Source organism: Stenella coeruleoalba, assembly GCF_951394435.1.
Source record: "Stenella coeruleoalba genome assembly, chromosome: 2".
NCBI classification, from domain to species: Eukaryota; Metazoa; Chordata; class Mammalia; order Artiodactyla; family Delphinidae; genus Stenella; species Stenella coeruleoalba.
The window spans coordinates 167955537-167961424 of NC_137147.1; the positions used below are offsets into that span (position 1 = coordinate 167955537).

Consider the following 5888-nt stretch of genomic DNA (forward strand, 5'->3'; position numbering starts at 1 on the left):
CAAGAGAACAGCATTGCCACCAATGCTGATGGGTATCTCACAGGTATAGGGAAAGATTCTGCAAATGCCTTTTCTTCCTATTTACACCTTTATGAGCCTTCATACAATTTCAGTAGGCATTTATTTGTATACGTTTATGGTGTCCAAGAACATACTTAATCATTGTTCTTTAATATTCTCTGTAAAAGAAAAGCCTCCCCTGTTGTAGCACACAAAGGAAGGTGATAAGTAAAAGTACCTTCTATCCCTGGAGACCTTGATTTCTCAAAGGGCTTTTATGTTGATTAATTCATGTAATATTCACAAACACTTTGGCATGAATATAATACTACTAAAGCAAAGGACATTGAGAAAAGTACTGGTTTTAAAGCAGATGACTCCAAGAATCACCTGTTCTCTCTTTTAACCATCAGCTGGTTAGTTATCTTCATCACAGGCCAGCCTGGTTCCAACTGCCCGACTGTGAGGTTAGCCATGGGGTCTCCGACCATTTGTCTTTTGTTCTTGAGAAGATTTTTTTTTTTAAGGCAGATAAAGGCTTGTTTTTTATTGAATGAGTGGTCGCCGAGGCCACTATGTACAGAGAAGAGAGGGAGAACTTTATTTCTTTGTCTCTTCCTTCTTGGACAGAGTCTTGATGATTTCTTCCTCCTTGGCCTGGAGCCGGTCTTCATGGTCCTTGCGGGCTTCCTTGGTCTTAGACCCGCGGGCCTCAGCCTGGTCCACCAGAAGCTTCTCGCAAGCCTTGTCTGGCTTCAGCTTGTGGATATGTTCCATGAGAATCCACTTGTTTTTGAACACGTTACCCTTCACTTTCAGGTATAGGCTGTGATACCTGTGCTGGTCAATCTTCTTAGATTCACGGTATCTTCTGAGCAGCCAGCCGCCAGGTTACCTTTTAGGGCATTAGAGCACTGGCAGTACCCTTTTGCTTACCTATGTCCATATGCCTGCCCTTCCTGTGGCCCAAGGTGTTTTTCCGGCATCGAGCCTGGGAATGGACCATCACACTTCCTGATGATGAGCCCATCTTTGATCAGTTTCCGGATCTGCTGACGGGAGTTGGCATTGGTGATTTCCTTAGTCTCATTGGGGTCCAACCAGACCTTCTTTTTGCCACAGGGGAGGACACTGGAGGCAAGCCTCTTCTGAAGCCTGAGCATACTCATGGCTGCAGCCGCAGTGGTGAAAGGCAAGAAGATTTTAGATAAGTTGGGAATCAAATAAAATGCCATTTCTTTTACTAATTGTCCTTCATGTAAGTTGAAGTTGCCATAACCAAATTGGCTGAATCTCTAAATCCCCCTGTGATCTTTTATCTGCTCTTTAAAGTTGGTTCTGTAGTTTAGTTTTTAAAGAGGTATTATCAGTTATTGAGCCCTTACCGCTCACCCTTGAGGTCTCAGCTTAAGTATCACTTTCCCATAAAACATTCCCAAACTATCCTGCCTACGTTTCTTCACCTGGTAATATGCACACGCAGAGCACTGCAAATTTCTTTTAATCTATATCCTGCAGCTTTAATGACCTATTTTTTTCTTCTTTAATAAACTGTACCTACCAGGACGGTGGAGAATGCCTTGTTCACTAGCCCCAGCCTCAGGCCTAATGTAACAGCCAGTGCATGCAGATCCAATATAAATTTGGATAAACGTGAACAATTGCAGGGCAGCGCGGTAGCCACTGAGGATGCCAAGCTCTGGAAGCACCCCAGGGAGTTCATTATCTAGTCAGGTAGGCAGGATGGATGAATATAAATACAAACAATATGAAGATAAAATAAGGAATAATCAAATGCTTTTTTAAAAAGCTATAATTTCAGTGAGGTTTACACGGATTTAGGGGAGCGGGGATTGTGGCTCGGGATGACAAAGCGATGAAGGGATGAAGCAACTTAGCTCCACGGAGAGGGAGTCACCTTGGCCATGGTGAGTCATGCATAATGGACTCTAGGGACACATCGGTACCTTTTCATTTTATTCCACAGGATACGTAATATCCTATTCTCTCTCTCATTCTCTTTTTAAAATTCTTTTTTAACCAGCTGTAGTAATTCCAAAAGCAAACCCTTTGGGAACATTTAACGTTTAACATGATGATATGTAGAAGTAAAAAATGAGAAGGGAAGGAGTCCATTTTTGTAACTGTGAACAAGGCATAAGAAGGACAACGGTAACTGCATAGGGGAGGAAAAGCTTCCTTCTGTCCTCTTAGGTTCTGTGGCTGGGCCTAAGAATTAAACTGGCATAAGACAGATTAACAGGAAAAAGCCTACAGGTGTTATTTAATACAGCCCACCCTTAAACAAAGCAGGTCTGAACTGCACAGCTCCAACTATATGAGGATTTTTTTCTTTATTTCTTTCTCTTTTTTTAAACATCTTTATTGGAGTATAATTGCTTTACAATGATGTGTTAGTTTCTGCTTTATAACAAATTGAATCAGCTATACATATCCATATGTCCCCATATCTCTTCCCTCTTGCGTCTCCCTCCCTCCCACCCTCCCTATCCCACCCCTCTACGTGGTCACAAAGCACAGAACTGATCTCTCTGTGCTATGCAGCTTCTTCCCACTAGCTATTTATTTTATGTTTGGTAGTGTATATATGTCCATGCCATTCTCTCACTTTGTCACAGCTTACCCTTCCCCCTCCCCATATCCTCAAGTCCATTCTCTAGTAGGTCTGCATCTTTATTCCCATCTTGCCCCTAGGTTCTTCATGACCTTTTTTTTTTAGATTCCATATATATGTGTTAGCATATGGTATTTGTTTTTCTCTTTCTGACTTACTTCACTCTGTATGACAGTCTCTAGGTCCATCCACCTCAGTACATATAACCCAGCTTCATTCCTTTTTATGGCTGAGTAATATTCCATTGTATATATGTGCCACATCTTCCTTATCCATTCATCTGATGATGGACACTTAGGTTGTTTCCATCTCCGGGCTATTGTAAATAGAGCTGCAATGAACATTGTGGTACATGACTGTTTTTGAATTATGGTTTTCTCAGGGTATATGCCCAGTAGTGGGATTGCTGGGTCATATGGTAGTTCTATTTTTAGTTGTTTAAGGAACCTCCATACTGTTCTCCATACTGGCTGTATCAATTTACATTCCCACCAACAGTGCAAGAGGGTTCCCTTTTCTCCACACCCTCTCCAGCATTTATTGTTTGTAGAATTTTTGATGATGCACATTCTGACTGGTGTGAGGTGATACCTCATTGCAGTTTTGTTTGCATTTCTCTAATGATTAATGATGTTGAGCATTCTTTCATGTGTCTGTTGGCAATGTGTATATCTTCTTTGGAGAAATGTCTATTTAGGTGTTCTGCCCATTTTTGGACTGGGTTGTTTGTGTTTTAGATATTGAGCTGCATGAGCTGCTTGTAAATTTTGGAGATTAATCCTTGTCCGTTGCTTCATTTGAAAATATTTTCTCCCATTCTGAGGGTTGTCTTTTCATCTTGTTCATCTTGTTTCATCTTGTTTCCTTTGCTGTGCAAAAGCCTTGAAGTTTCATTAGGTCCCATTTGTTTATTTTTGTTTTTATTTCCATTTCTCTAGGAGGTAGGTCAAAAAGGATCTTCCTGTGATTTATGTCATAGAGTGTTCTGCCTATGTTTTCCTCTAAGAGTTTGATGGTGTCTGGCCCTACATTTACGTCTTTAATCCATTTTGAGTTTATTTTCGTGCATGGTGTTAAGGAGTGCTCTAATTTCATTCTTTTACATGTAGCTGTCCAGTTTTCCCAGCACCACTTATTGAAGAGGCTGTCTTTTCTCCACTGTATATTCTTGCCTCCTTTATCAAAGACAAGATGACCATATGTGCGTGGGTTTGTCGCTGGGCTTTCTCTCCTGTTCCATTTAACTATATTTCTGCTTTTGTGCCAGTACCATACTGTCTTGATTACTGTAGCTTTGCAGTATAGTCTGAAGTCTGGGAGCCTGATTCCTCCAGCTCCATTTTTCTATCTCAAGATTGATTTGGCTATTTGGGGTCTTTTGTGTTTCCATACAAATTGTGAAATTTTTTGTTCTAGTTCTGTGAAAAATGACAGTGGTTGTTTGATAGGGATTGCATTGAATCTATAGATTGCTTTGGGTAGTAGAGCCATTTTCACAATGTTGATTCTTCCAATCCAAGAACATGGTATATCTCTCCATCTATTTGTATTATCTTTAATTTCTTTCATCAGTGTCTTATAATTTTTTGCATACAGGTCTTTTGTCTCATTAGGTAGGTTTATTCCTAGGTATTTTATTCTTCTTTTTCAATGGTAAATGGGAGTGTTTCCTTAATTTCTCTTTCAGATTTTTCATCAGTAGCATATAGGAATGCCAGAGATTTCTGTGCATTAATCTTGTATCCTGCAACTTTACCAAATTCATTGATTAGCTCTAGTAGTTTTCTGGTAGCATCTTTAGGATTCTCTTTGTATAGTATCATGTCATCTACAAACAGTGACAGCTTTACTTCTTCTTTTCCAATTTGGATTCCTTTTATTTCTTTTTCTTCTCTGATTGCTGTGGCTAAAACTTCCAAAACTATGTTGAATAATACTGGTGAGAGTAGGCAACCCTGTCTTGTTCCTGATGTTAGTGGAAATGGATTCAGTTTTTCACCACTGAGGACGATGTTGGCTGTGGGTTTGTCATATGTGGCCTTTATTATGTTGAGGAAAGTTCCCTCTATGCCTACTTTCTGGAGGGTTTTTATCATAAATGGGTGCTGAATTTTGTCAAAAGCTTTCTCTGCATCTATTGAGATGATCATATGGCTCCGAAGCCCGAGCCTCAGCTCCCAGCCCCGCCCGCCCCGGCGGGTGAGCAGACAAGCCTCTCGGGCTGGTGAGTGCCGGTCGGCACCCATGCTCTGTGCGGGAATCTCTCCGCTTTGCCCTCCACACCCCTGTTGCTGTGCTCTCCTCCGCGGCTCCGAAGCTTCCCCCCTCCGCCACCTGCAGTCTCCGCCCGCGAAGGAGCTTCCTAGTGTGTGGAAACTTTCCTCCTTCACAGCTCCCTCCTGCTGGTGTAGGTACCGTCCCTATCCTTTTGTCTCTGTTTTTTCTTTTTTCTTTTCCCTACCCAGGTACGTGGGGGGTTTCTTGCCTTTTGGGAGGTCTGGGGTCTTCTGCCAGCGTTCAGTAGGTGTTCTGTAGGAGCTTTTCCACGTGTAGATGTATTTCTGATGTATTTGTGGGGAGGAAGGTGATCTCCGCGTCTTACTCGTCCACCATCTTGAAGCTCCTTGGGGAGTTTTTTCAATAGTAGATATGACTACAGGTCCTACCGGTGGTTGAATCTGCAGATGTGGAACTGCTGATATGGAGGGTGGACTGTAAGTTTTTTTTTTTGTTTTTTGGTGTTTTTAGTTCGTTGTTTTTTTTTTTTTGGCTGAGCCACACAATCTGAGGCATGTGGGCTCTTAGTTCCCTGACCAGGGATCGAACCCGTGCCCCCTGAAATGGGAGCAAGGAGTCCTAATCACTGGCTTACCAGGGAATTCAGGTGGACTGTAAGTTATCAGAGGACTTGGAACTGTGTGGAGGGCAGCACCCCTAACCCCTGTGTTGTTCAAGGGTCAGCTGTATTTTTATGTGCATACTGAGTCTTCATGAGGACAATGAAGATCTGAAGAAGCAGGTAGGACCAAGAGCTTATACACATTTTAAACAAAGAAAGAATACATTTGTAAAGTGACAAGACAAAGAGGCTTGAGCTGGGCAGTGGATTGTGGGATAGTGACCAGGAAATATATGAGGGAAACTAATGGAAGATCAGGGTTGTTTAGGTTGGTTTGTTTGGGGATGACTCCCAATCTCTAGTGATAAGAAAGTTCTTCTCTTCCTGGTACCGGAGGGCCCATTTCTCACGGGA

General features: G+C 42.0%; 1 pseudogene across 1 annotated transcript; it reads right to left on the bottom strand.

The window, feature by feature from the left end:
* Nucleotides 1-365: 365 nt before the first annotated feature.
* On the bottom strand, nucleotides 366-1177 carry LOC307181889 (large ribosomal subunit protein eL19-like; annotated as a pseudogene). Its single transcript has one exon. The product of its transcript is annotated as a large ribosomal subunit protein eL19-like (transcript).
* Between the last annotated feature and the right edge of the window lie 4711 nt (nucleotides 1178-5888).